This window comes from Condylura cristata, unplaced genomic scaffold (genome assembly GCF_000260355.1).
Source record: "Condylura cristata isolate star-nosed mole 26May11 unplaced genomic scaffold, ConCri1.0 scaffold00022, whole genome shotgun sequence".
Taxonomy (NCBI): Eukaryota; Metazoa; Chordata; class Mammalia; order Eulipotyphla; family Talpidae; genus Condylura; species Condylura cristata.
Window position 1 is genome coordinate 2,214,517 of NW_004567123.1, and position 14,340 is coordinate 2,228,856.

Here is a 14,340-nt window from a genome sequence, read left to right on the forward strand (position 1 = left end):
CGGGCGGGTCAGGAGAGGTCTGCCACGCCATGTGGTCACCTCCGGGGCAGGCGGGAATCGAACTCATGTGGAAGTGGCTTCAGATTCTCAGTGCTCTGCTTTAACCCGCTGCGCCACCAGGGAGGGCCTATTTATATCTATTTTTACATTATTTTTCATTTTTGTAGTGTTTGCTTCCTTTTCTCAGGTGTAGTCACCACAGAATTCCCACCACCAATTCATTTGTGCACCATCAATTGGCTTCATTTAAAAGACTTGTTTCAGGCCCGCAATGGTGGTGCAATGAGTAAGGACACAGCACTGCAAGCTGGTCGCAGCCGCCTCAGTACGAGTTTAATCTCCAGCCCTGGAGATGACCCACATGGCACCGCAGACCTCTCTTGACCTACCCACTGTTCCCCTCGTTAATGTACTTTGTTGATCTGCCTGTTCTGCTCCCTACTCTGTCTCTGGTGAATCCCCTCACCGCCCCTGCACCTCTGGCTTGTACCCCAACTCTGTATGCATAAATAAATAAATGTTTTTAAAAATTATTTTAAAGAAAAATGACTTGTCCTGCAGCCCTTCAGCCCTTTCTGAGCACTCCTCAAATAGGTCTGTCCTTTCCTCTGATCATATTCTCATCATTTCCTCTAAAGAAGGGTCCATCTTTACAAGGAGGTGTCTGGGGGTGGGGTGTCAAAGGGAACTTTAGATTTGGGTGGCAAGAGGGGTACAGGGGCCTTTTCTTTTATTCCTGGGGGAGACTCTGATATGACCCCCTACAGATAGGCCCTTTTGAAACCCAAAGGGAGGGTCCTGAGAGCTGTTTTGTTCTCCCCAATTCCTTCCTTCTGCTGCCCACTCTGCCAGGCCTCTCCCTCTCCCGAAAATGTCCTTCTTGTTGTTTTGCCTATTGTGTGTATTTTTGGAGTTTTCCCCATTCTTATTTTAGAAAGTTTGTTTCCTCATCTTTCCTGATCTGCTCCCTATTTCCCCTTTTACATCTATATGCTTTACAACAAAAGAAGCTAGCATTTAATAAGATTAATCATGTATTTCTAGCTTCCGTGGTTATTAGCAAGTAGTTCACTTTGAGTGTGATACATATAAATAACTTTGGGAACATCCAAAGCAAGCATTTTTGAAGTGGGGGAAGCATAGAAAAGAATTCATTTATTTATCCATTCAACCCACAAACACTATCGGCAAGTCAAGGTCCCTGCCATGCACAATGGCACTTGCTGCCTCAGCGTGGAAGGCCTGTAAAGAGCTTGAATTTCCATCATGGCCCTATAGTGGGCAAACAAGTCAGAAAGTGCCTGGGATCAGAGAAGGGTCAGAGTGGAAGACTTCAAGAGGAGGTCATAGGGAGGCTGGCCATGGCATTGGGAATGAAGGTGACCTCCAGCAAGAGAAGCTGGCAAGCAGAAGCTTCCAGGCCTGGGGAGTGGGCTGGGTCATGGCAGCAGCACGGGGTGCTGGACAGAGAAGGGGTTTGTTATACATAATGATGAGAGCTGTTCAGACTGCTCCAATTGGGGTGACTTGAATGCCTGCTAGAGCCCTGTAGTCCTCATCTAAAGACGTGGAGAAATAGACTGGGTATAAGCCAGCTGTCGGTATTAGAACAGAGGTCTGAGCGTCTCCCTGAGCTCTGGCAGAGGGTGGCATGAAGCGCCAGGTCTGTGAGGTCTACCCAGGGAGACTTTAGGGGCTGCTGTAACAGTACAGGCAAGATCTGCATGTTGGTTGCCAGGGCTGTGCCCACGGGGAGGGAACAGGGCACTCCCGTGTGTTCAGTTACCCCCTGGGACAAGGGCACTGTTCTGTGGTGGCCTTGAAGCTGGACAGCTCAAATCCAGTCCCACCTCTGACCAGGTACACAGCCTTGGGCAAGTTCCTCAGGCTCTTGCTGCCTCAGCTGCCACCTCTGGTACCAAAAGTGTCACAAGCCTCCAGCACTGGGCGGTGTGCTCTGGCTGGCAGAGGACTTGACCCGATCAGCATTCCTGGAGCACAGGCTCTCTTAATGTTTCTATCCCCACTCTCTGGGTGCCATGAGGAAGAATCTGAATGATGGGCCTAGAAGGGGAGCATCCCCTGCCCACACTGTCAGCTGCCTTCGGTGTGCAGAGGGGGAGAGCCATGGCAGGTCATGGCCGAACCCTGCATGACTGTTACTGTTTGTGTTGCTAGCTACACAGGGTTTCTACTGACAGTATTTTGATACATAACTTGTATGGCTATTTTGAGCAGTTCTGACATGCACAGGAAAAACACTGATACTAACAGAACTCCACACAAATGACTAAAGCACAGCAAGCTTTGCTGTCATATTCTGACCCTACTCTGCCTTGACTTTCACCTTGATGAACAGAGATGCTTAAGCAAGATTCCTCCTAGAGCGAAGGGAAGGATTTGCACTGAGGCAACAGTGCAAATCCTCACTCTTCCAGAAAAGCCAGGACATCTGGCTATTCTCCTTATGGGACACTTTCCATTTTGATTTTATCCACCATCAATTTAAGTGGCTTTTTAAAATATATGTTCAATTTCTATGTTGAACTATGTTAATGCCAGATTAACCTCCAAGGGTGTCATGAGTCTCCCCAGAATGTTATTCAGAAAGGATCTTGCACAGGTAAAGTTGAGGTAGCATTTCACTGCAAGTTAAACTGAAATGTCTTGTATGTCCGAGGCCTAGAGTGGGGGAATCATCCTGTCTTTAAAAATACTCTCCCGAGGCTCTCCCTGGTGTTGTAGCGGGTTAAAGCACAGCACTGAGAAGCTAAAGCCACTTCCACATGAGTTCGATTCCCGCCTGCCCCGGAGGTGACCACATGGCGTGGCAGACCTCTCCTGACCCGCCCGCTGCTCCCCTCAGCAGTGTACTTCGTAGAGCTGCCTGTTCTGCTCCCCACTCTGTCTCTGGTGAAGCCTCTCACCGCCCTTGAGCCTCTGGCCTGTACCCCAGTTCTGTATGTACAAATTAAAAAAAAAAAAATGCTGCAAGCGATGCACATTTGAAAAAAAAAATAACAAAAACTTTCCTGAGACTTCTAAACTTAGGGAAGAGTCAGAGAATTTGACATGCAGGTGGTCAGGTGACTGGATTTCCCTGCATTAGCCGCAGGCGATTAGCTCTCACCTGAGAACACCTGGCTGTAGGCCTCAGAGCTGGTTCCACTTCCTGCTCACCCATTTCTCTACTATCAAGTTCCATCACAACCCAAATTATAGCCTCTGAATGGGAGTGGGGCTCAGGGATTGGCAAGAGTAGCTCAGCTTTTGGGAGTTACTAAATTAAAGGAATCGCAGCTGAATCAATATCAAAAGTTCTTTCAGCACAGCACTGTCATGATGACAAGACCTCAAGGCTTGAAAGGGAGGTGAGCACAGTCTGATGTCATGTGGAGTTTCTTCCCAGATCAGGAAACTTACATGGATGTCTATCCCAGAATGGAAACTTTGACACTGAATTATTTATGATAGGTGATTTCTAGTGAAATAGAGTTCAATAGAATGAATATTCACAATGAATATTCACAACGGATCATCCCTGAAAGTATTCTGCTAATTTCCCCTAGATTTAAGGAACTGACTCATGAGCACATGCTAACCACACCTTCCTCTATGCCATGTGAACAGTGCAAGCCTGTGTGCTGCATTGCACGAACATGCTGCTTATAGATATTAGAACAGGGTGAATATGCTCATTCTGCTTTTGGTACAGAATGAGCAACTACCTGTAATTTGAAGCAATAGTTCTTAACTTGCAACCCAAGGAACTCCAGAGGAACAGAGTTTTGTAAAGATTCATGGATCCATCATGTGCTAAATAACAATCAAAGTGTTTAGTGCATTTCTGCAATTTAACTGTAAACTCAGTGATGGGACCAGTGACAATGTCACAAAACAGAGAAAAGTAATGAATACAAATCTTGTGATAAATTAGCATTGCAATTTTATTCAGAAGTATTATGAAAAAAGAAAATCATGAGGGTGAGATGCTAAGAATTTTAAACCAGCTGGTAGTCTGGTGTGGGGAGGTAAGTTTGAACAAACGGCATTTTGGAGGCACAAAGAATGACCACCTTGGTCTGAGTCCAGTCGCCTGGTTTACCAGCTGGGTGATCTTGGGTCAGTTACTCTCTGTGCCTCTGCCACCTGCCCTGAAAGTGGCATCAATCTTGGCCCTATCACAGAGGGAGTATTGTGGAAACTAAACCAGCTGACATACGTGAAACAGAACAGTGTTTGGCACTGATAAGCATTATACATGTTTATTATTGTTAACACTTCCAGCAGAGTATCTGCTACTTGGTCATTCTGAAATGCTTAAAAAATCTGTTTCATCCCAAACACGCAGGCATTAGGCAGTCTACCCAGTCAGAGTCAGCGAGCTGGAAGCAGATGTGTTGCTGGGAAGTGAGAGACCTGCACAAATCTGCCAGTGCTGCAATGTGGCCAGAAGACAGGACATTCTCCCCAGGCAGGGGTCAGACACAGCTTTGGCTTCCAGATGCCCCTTCCCTGAGAGTCAGGGGCTTTGACTAGAGACTGAACGTTGGACTCCTGGAGAACTTCACAGCTGCCCTCAGTCCCCAGACACTCTGGGTTACTTGGGGGTGGGGGGCCAGGTGGGTGGCACCCTCTGGGCTACTTGGTCTGGGGCGGGGGTATATCTTGAAGTTTCTCTAGGTAGTTCTAAAGTACACTGATGCAACACTTAATAATGTGGAGTGATAGAGTTAGACGGCCTGGGAGGCATAGTGTATGGCTATGACATACGTCCAGGAAGCTTGAGGAAGACCCAGGAGAAACCTCAGGAGAACAAAACAGGGACCCCTATGCTGAAGGCCACAGAATGCTCCAGAAGAGGAAGGGGCCACCTGGTGGCCCCGGGTGGAAGAGGCTGTGACCCTCACTGTTCTCTCCCAAGGCACTAAACAAACACCTGAATGGGACCAGCTACAGTGGCGCTCCATGTGAAACCCTCAAGCTGAATAAACAAACATTTTTACATAACAAGTTAAAAGCTATTTTCAGTTTACCTGTCTCTTTCTGAAGGATGTATATACCCAGGCCTATTTGGGGTCTGTTGGCTAAAAGTCTGGCATCAGGCCCAAAATGCTCCCCCACATGTTGTCAAGGCAGGGCTGGGCTGGTTGTGAAGGACCCCTTCCTCCAGGAGGTGAGAGGGCCGTTCAAGGGCACCGTTGGCCACAGCTGCCCGAAAGGCTGTGGAGTCTCCAGGCTGAGCGGTGAGGAGCAGGGGGGGCAGGACTGGAGGCTTGGGCTTCTTGCTGATTTCCACATCACTGATGCAATTCGTAAGCCAGAGGCAATTGACCTCGAAACACCAGGACCACAGGTCTCCAGGGACAGCTTCTTCCACAAGTGGTGGCACATCAAGGAGAAGATTGATCCTCAGCAGCAGGGGACAGCAGGCCAGAGTGTCCCTTGTATCACCTGCTGGCTAGAAGTGCCTTTGAAATGTCCTCAGTAGCTGGGCTTGGCTTTGGTCATTTCTGCCATCAGCATATTGAAAGCATAATTTGCCCAGAACTAAATACATGGCATTTTCAGAAATGATGCTCATAGTCGCCTCTTGGGATTCCCATCTGAACTTTGGTGATAGCTAGACAATGAATGTGTTTGATGACAATGCAGCTTCATTCCACCTCCAAAGGCCCAGCTGTCACATTACACATAAGGGCAAGGGTTTCCTTCAACAATGCATTACTTATTAAATGTTTACCTTGAAAGAAACTGAACCTAAAATCATTTGAGTTAGACAAAAAGTCATGAGGACAGAGACACAGGTCTAGGTTGGGCACGAGCTTTACACACCATTCAGATTACTTAGACTTCCAGTCCTTTTGGGGGCAACTGAGCACTTTTCTGTTCTTTGGAAGTTGTTTTCAGATGATCTCAGCATCCCAGCTGCATGTCTGTGCGTACAAATGAATAAACTGGAAGACAGAAATTATTTTAAAGTTTCAGTTCTGAACATTTTGCTTATTGGCCTGGCCCTTCTGAACTTGGATTTCCTTATGTAGCCAGTTTCCCAGAGTTATGAGCCAGCATCAGGAAAAATGGTTTGACATAAATGCTCTGAAATTTCTTTTTTGTTAAAAGATTTATTTATTTATAGAAGAAATGCGATTCACCAGGGACAGATTGGGGAACAGAACAGGGGATCTCCTGAAATACACTGCTGAGGGGAGCAGTGGGCAAGACAGGAGAGGTCTGCCGTCCACGTGGATCAGCTCCCTGGCTGGGAATTGAACTCAGGCTGCGGAGGTGACAGCATGATAGCACTGAGACTTAGCCCATAGGCCACCAGGGAGGTCCTGTGCTCTAAAATGTCTAGACCAGTATTGACCAGCACGTGAAATGTGACTGTTCCATTGTGCTGTATGTATGACATGTGTACTGGATTGAAAAGACTTAGCTTGAACAAAAGAACATAAAATATGCCTTAAACATGCTTTATATTATTTCATGTTGGAATGAGGATACTTTGAATACAGAAGTAAAATGGAGTATATTATAAAATAAATTTCACCTTTTTCCTTTCTTTAAGTGGTTTTGGAAAGATCTAGATTACATTTGTGTCTAAGATTGCATTTCTGCAACATTAGACACCTCGTAGGTGTCACGAGGCCTGCAGTAGGCTAGTAATGTGCTGGCCCTATCCCCTCAGTTCTGTCTAGACCCATGAGACTTTTGGATTTATTTACTTATTTACTTATCTATCTATCTATCTATCTATCTATCTATCTATCTATCTATCTATCTATCTATCTATCTATCTATCTATCTATTTATTTTTAAGATTTTATTTATTTATGCTTACACAACTGGGGTACAGGCCAGACGTGTGGTCAGTGAGAGGATTCATCAGAGACAGAATGGGGAGCAGAACAGGCAGATCACTGAAATACATTGCTGAGGGAAGCAGCAGGAGGGTCATGTTACACCATGTGGGTCAGCTCCCTGGCCGGGGATTGAACTCATGCTGTACTGAGTTCGGAAAGCTTCTAATGCAGTGCTTTAATCTGTTGTGCCTCCAGGGAGAGCCTGATTTATTTATTTTTTTAAGGATTTTTTAGTTATGCATACAATAACTGGCCAGAGGTGTGGGGGGTAAGAGGATTCACCAGAGACAGAATAAGGAGCAGAACAGGCAGATTTACTGAAATACACTGCTGAGGGGAGCAGTGGGTGAGACAGGAGAGGTCTGCTGTGCCATGGAAAATAGCTTCCTTCGTAGGGAGTTAAATTGTGCTTCAGTGGCTGCAGCTATCCACTGTGCTTAACCCTTTGCACCACCAGGGGAGCCTATATTCTTTGAATTTAATTAAGTTAAAGTTCAGAAGTTTAAATTCAGTTTCTCAATCACACTGTATTTTGAGTGTTTAGCAATTGCTGTGGCTATTGTACTGGACATCGAGACCATTCTATTGTAATTGAATGTGCAACACTAGAGGACTGTTATGGCCCAGGACTCCAACATGGTATGGACAGAGTTTTAGTCATGCTCCCCAAACTCTACTCTTTCTGTTGGGCAGAACCCTCACTTTATTAAAGATTTCATTTTAAATGTTCGCAGGTGCTCTAGTTCGTTCTCTTTCTAGATCAGTGTATATTTTAGGTGCGAGAAGTACAGGAACAAATTCTGGGAAAGTTGTGGCAATTGTCTTGTGGGGATATAATACTTAAAGGGATTGCAACCTCTTTGTGATTACGAGGTGAAAAGCATGTGCAATAGGATAGGCAATATGATGGCAGACAGAGGGAAATATCTAGGGTGCTTGATAAACAGTGAGGCAAGTTGATGAGGCAGCCAACCCACTCCCAATGAACATTTTACATGAGGTCACCCACAGTCTTGTTTCAACTCCTTCAAACATGTTTCTGTGACTTGCAACCCAAATTATAGTAATCCATTTTCCTGGATAAGTCACTGATCGTTCATGCCTTGCTTTTGTCATCTCTAAGAGATGAACATAGTTCTTCCATCACTGAATGAGGTAATATGACGATAATGCTAGCAAACATTTACATCACATTTACTGTGTGCCCGACCTTGCTCAAAACAGCTGACTTATGCAACATACATCATTGCTCAGCGCAGGATCCTGACCTTATATGTCCTCAACATATCACTGCAGTCCTCATTACAGGAACCAGCCTATTCATTCAGATACTCTGCCTACACATTCCCTACATCATGGGAAGAAGAGATCCTTTTGTTCATCCATCAGTCTAGGAGGAAGATTACACAGGTACTTGAAAAATGTTTTCTGATCTGACATCAGTTTTGAGAATTCATTTTCTCTCAGAATTAAATAACATGGGAATCAATATGTAGTAACCGCCTTCCTGGTATTCCAGTTATAATGCACATATTTATGAGTAGACTCATAATGAAAGTGCTTGCAAACTGGTTTGGAAGCTAGAAAACGTGATTATAAGAGTGGTTCTAAACTAATGAAACTTAGGAATGAAGTTTTGATTTCTTGGACATCACACTCTATCTGTCACTGTTTTGTATACAGATGAGTCCCTCTATAAGTAATCTATATCTTAACCCTCTGTCAAGAACTCAACTTAGATGGTTTGAATACTTATCCAACTTGAAAGCTAAGTAGTTAGCCTAAGATAATCTCAGGTAAACTGTCAAAAGACAGACACTCCTGTGTCCCAGAGAAGAATTTTATTACTCAGGGAGCAGCAAGTGTGTGGACTTCCTATTGAGATAGTTGCCCTCCCCCCCGGCCTCCCTCCAGCCTGAGAAGGTGGCAGGGAGGCAGGGTCAGGTACATGCTGAGCACACAGTGGACTTATATTAATCAGCTTTTAGCCCAAACTTAAAAAGTTTAGGAAATCTAATCTTACAAGTGGTGATAGGAGATTTTTGTCCCAGAGGATATATTATATTCTTTATGCTGATCCAGAAATAATCTGCCTTCTGCTCCCAAGAATGCATTATTTGTCTCCTAAGACCAGGGTTGTACAAAGTGCCTTGGAAGTATAGTCCAGAGCAAAGATCACCAGTGCCTTAGTGCATATTACGTGCAGAAACGGGAGTTGCTGTAGAGAATTGTCTTCCAATTCTCACTATAGGAGGCCACTGGGAGCCCTATGCTCTCACCAATACCATTGCCGTGTTCACCCTGTTTGTATCCCATGGGGCCTCTGGCTGTTTTTAAGATTGACTCCTAGATATCTCCTCCCCAAGCTTTACCGTTAGGTAGCAGGGACAGTTGACATCAACATTTTGCCCACTCCCTATGGGTGGGCAGGAAGGGACAGTTTCTCTTAGAGTATGGACAGTTTCAGTGAAGACTCCCTCATCAAACATTATCATCATCATAGTCGCCTGAGTGTCCTTAGAAATATTATAAATCACTTTTATTAAAAAAAGTCATCAAATATGACTCAAGTAACTGCAGTAGAAAACAGTCATCATAATAAAGTCATTTAATTATATGGTCTGCATTTCTGAATATTCCCAAAATTGGATTATGCTTTCCTGCTGAGAGTGCTCAGAGCAATGCTTGACAGCTCCTTTCATTACTAATGGCTTGCTGGGTTTATGCTCTTTGGAAGGTGCCAGAACCATTTTTATTGTCATTGAAATGTGATGTTGATATAAATCTCACACAGGAAAATAGGAAAGCAGTTGCAAACCCAACCTAGCAGAGAAGGCAGTCCAATGACAAGGGATTAACAGGGGCAGGCAGTGCTCCTTGGTAGAATATTGTGTATTCTGGAAAAAGAAGGGAGGCCTGTCAGGATGTCCATGGCCAGAGATTGTCCTTACAGGCTGCTTGCTGCTCTGTCCTGCAGCATGTACGCGGGAAATGAAATGGGCAAGCTGGGACCTCTTCCTGCCTTGTTTCTCTTTATCAGTCGAAGCCCTCTGTGTTTCCACCAGCTGCTCATGGACATCCACGTTGGTGCTGACCAAGATATTATCCCACACTGTGCTTTGTAGATCTCTCTGCATTTGAATTATTATTTCTCAATGGAAAGGAAAAAGCTGTCTGAAGACAGAAGCCCAATTAAAAAGCTGGTCAAGGTAAAACTGAGGGTAAGAAGAACCAATTGCACATTAATTTGGAGTTTGGAAAATATGAAAATGCAACAATCTACATGATGACATGACGCTTGGTGAGTGGGGGAATGAGGCAGATTTCCTCTTCTGTCTGGAAGTATTTGTACCTATCTGGTTCCCCATCTCTGTAACTGCAGAGGTCTCCCCTCTGCCCCCCACTTACCCACTTCCCAGTCATTGGGTCTAGTTAAACTCAAGTATCAGCACTGAGCCTTGTCCGCCTCCAAACGCACATGGACACAGACATCTGGCCTGGTCTTGCTCCAGACCTTGGCTTATTCCCCTGCAGGGCCCATGCCTTCACTGCTGATTGTCTTGAGTGTTTAGTCACTTATTTAATCATTGACTCCTTCACTCATCTAGGCTTTTGCTGGCCCATATATTTGACTGAGCATTTAAGAGACACAGGGATCATGAAAAGAGCCTGTTTCTTCTCTCGAGAGCTCACTCACAATCCTCTGCTAGAAGAGGTGGGCAGGTATACATAGAACTCCAGCCCGAGAGCCAGGATCAGGACTCAAGAAGCATGAGGAGGGAGTTGCTACTGCTTTGGGGTCCTGGGCGACCCTCATAATGGGCGATTATGTGAAGACTTCCTCGGACTTCTCTAGAACAGAGAGAATACAGAGATAGAGTCAAGTGGTGCAGGGCCATCCAAGGACCTCAAGACTAGAGCAGTGGGCTCCTCACTTGTGTCTGTTCCAGTCCTCATGCATCCTTGTGGGTGAGCCTCAGAGAAGAACACATCTCACAGCTTTGTCAGTGGTAGGTTCTGGATGGTGGCTGCACTGGAGTGCCTTAGGTTGTTGGTACTGTCTGAAGAGGTTAACGTGGCTAGGAAAGTGTCCACAGGGCCATGCTCAAAATAAAGGAGAGGGTGTAGGGTACACTTGTGTGCTCTGCTCTTCTCTGCCAGCTCTCTAGAAGTTGGGTGAAGGTCATCTTCAAAGGCTGCATCTGGAACAGCTCTGAGAGACGTGTTTTCATAGCATTAGGGACAATTATACCAGCAAGCTCCAACTGGTCTGTTTTACTAAGACTATTCATGCTGAAAGTCAATATTTGCTGAGTGATGACTTGACCCTGGTCCTGCAGAGATATCACTTTCCTCCAAAGTGCTTCTCGGTATTGCCTGGGACACATGGTTTTACAAAAAAACGCACTACTGACTTGAGAACTGGGGGAGACACAAGCTCTGGGATTTTCATTTTACGTACTTTGTAGATGATTCTGTTACTGGGCAGGGTCAGGGGCACCCTGAAACTCCCAAACCTGCTTGTTCTAAATAAGTGCTGTCATCCACCACATCAAGATAAAACATATTCTAGTGTGTAAGACCATTAATGGAAAGGAACTTTAATACAATTAGAGAAAGAATAGATAAAATAGTTTTCACACGGAACGCCAAAGTTACTCATCCCTTTGTGGGTAATGCATAGCCAGATAGGTTGGCCCAAAGCAGGAACACTGAGGCCCAAAAGTCCACCATAGTCTAAGCAACATTCTGGTGGGGACACATGGGGAAAGAGCAGAATGGGCCAGGCAAGGCTGGAAGGAAAACAGTAAAATCAAAATCAAGATGAAGGCTGCCGCTGTCAACCTCCCCACAGGACTCTCACCCACATGGGCTTCAAGTGTCTCCTTCCATGTCCCCCAAGTCCCTGGTGCCAGTCCAAGAAGCAAGTGTGGCTTCTTCACCTGTCTCTCTGCTCCATGTGCCTCCTCCAGGTCTCCTTCTGGCTCTCAATTCTTCTTTCTTCCTTCCCCCACTCTCCTCTTCAGCTTCTTCTCCTTCCCTGGGTGGGGCAGAGAAACTTCAACCCCTCCTCCCCACCTTTCCATAGGGATCACCTGTTACAAGTCTAATGAATGGTATGAATCTTATTCTGGAAAATGGGTAAAAGTGAGTCTTAGGGCAAGTTAGGGTTAATTAGGCAGCTTGAGAGACAGTGCAGGCAGGGACTTCAGGAGAGTTAAAGGGGCTTTGAGGTAGGCCAACAAAAGGAATAAGGGAAGCTCCAGAGATAAAGGCAAGAAATTCCAGAGGGGGTTAATCAAACACCCCAGGGCCAAGGACAGTGGATGTTCTATGACAGGGCAATAAAATGGGGGATTCTCTGATAAGGGCTGTGAAGCAGGAAGTTTCCAAGCACAGTAGTGGTTTGCATGAGACCAGTGAGAGCTAACCAGTCCCAAACAATGATGGGGCTTCAGAACAATCAGGGGAAGAAGGTCTATATTCCCTGAAGCATGACTCGACTTAGGCTCCCTTTCCCCTTCTGGCCTGGTGCCACCAGCCTGGGAACCCCACTTTCTGTTCCTTTTCTCCTCAGTAAATGTTTTCTTTCTCTAAACAAATCTGCTTGCTTGCCTGGGCATCTGCAAAGTCCCTGCTGGGGCTTTGTGAGACACCAACCCGTGGTGGTCTTGTGACTGGGACTGCCTGGGATCCATTCCTGGCTGGGAGACTCGGCCTGAAAACCTAAAATTATGGTGTCAAGAGGATCTTGTTAAGGAGACAAGAATTGCTGCAGTAGATCCATGGAGGTGTGATGTTTCTCTGAGCCTTTCTGGTTAAAGCATTGACTCCTGGCCCTCAGCTCCTCAGGGGGGCTGAGCTGGGGCCCCAGAGATCCTACATCATGAGCATTGTTACTTACAAATGTGGCAGCAGTGATTTTGGAGTAGAGAGTCCCGAAGAAACTTCCAATCTTCGTAGTGTTAGAAATCCTTATAATTTTATTATAATAATCCTTATTATTTCAAACCTGAGTTTCATGGTTTGGAAGAGATATTTTTATAACCAGTAACAAACAGAAGTGATGGTTAGTAGACTTTGGAACTGATGGTTAGTAGACTTTGGTGGTGACCAAAAGCTTCCCAGATGAGCTGAGGAGAAGGATCACAGAGAAATGGGTTCACTGCTAGTTGTCATCTTCTAAAGGGGTCTAGACCAGTGGTTTTCCATGTGCAACCCCTAATAGCAGCATTAGTGTCACTGAGGCCTTGCTGGAAATGCAAAATCTAACTCCCATCCCGCTCATTCTGAATCACAAACTTGGATTCAGGAACCCATCTTGCCATGAATCCCGCAGAGGATTCTGATTATGGTCAAGTTTGAGAGTCCATGTTCTTGACTTTGAGGGGCAGCTGTCATGTCTGGTAAGTAGCTCTGGTGTCCTTGGGTATTGCTATCAACTGAAGTCATCACTGCCAAAAAGGTTACTAAAGGAGTTTTAGCTTCAGGCCCAAAAATTAGGAGTAGTTGGGGAAAGACACCAGGAGTTCTGGTGAGTGATGGCCACTCCCTGTTCCAGTTCATGCAGGCTGCAAGTCAAGGTTGTCTACAATAGAAGAATAACATTAGTTATTACATAACAAAGAATTCCTTTTAAAAGAGGGTGTCTGTAGATAAAGGCTTAGATAAAGATAACAGTTGGGGAGTGTCTTGTATACATACAGGGGACTGCTTATCACACTACAGGTAAAATCTGTATGTGAGAAATCCAAGGATTGGGTCATAAATCTTAAGGGATGTCTTATGTGGACGGGTGTGTCTGGTCAAACATCTATTGTTTATTCTTCTGGGGGTGGCAAGGTTTGCCTGTTGTCAGGGTGATGGTGCACTGGGTGTTCGGACACAGCCAAATGGCTCAGTTAGAGCGGTCTCTGGCCTCTGTGGCTGTCTCCTCTGTCCCAGGTTGCTGCTTTTCTGCTTATTGACTTCCCCACTTCTCTCCCAGTAGCCTCATGACATGGAAGGTGGAAAGTGGAAATTTCCTGTTGATCACTACTACAGAGACCCTCTTCCTCAATGCCCACACACTGTTGACTGCCTCCTGTCACTATCTTTGCAGAAATCAAGCAATATGCTTAAAATTGTTGGGAACATTGTTGGCTGAGGCTTCCCTAAAAATGACTGTTTAAAAAAACTGGTGTATAGAAATATGGTGACTTCATTGCAGAGAGACCCAGAGAATAAGCAATGATAGAAGCTCAAATTATCACCACTGGGACAGAAGACAGCACCTAACACTGGAGCTCACATCCTGACAAGAACACTGAGCATGTCTGCAGCGCCATGCCTGAAAGGTATGACCTGAATCAGTTCTTCAGGAAATGACCCGCAAGCCTAACCCAAAAGATCTTCTATTAAAAATGACTGTGTGTGGGCCGTCCCTGGTGGCGCAGCGGGTTAAAGCACAGCACTAAGAAGCTAAAGCCACTTC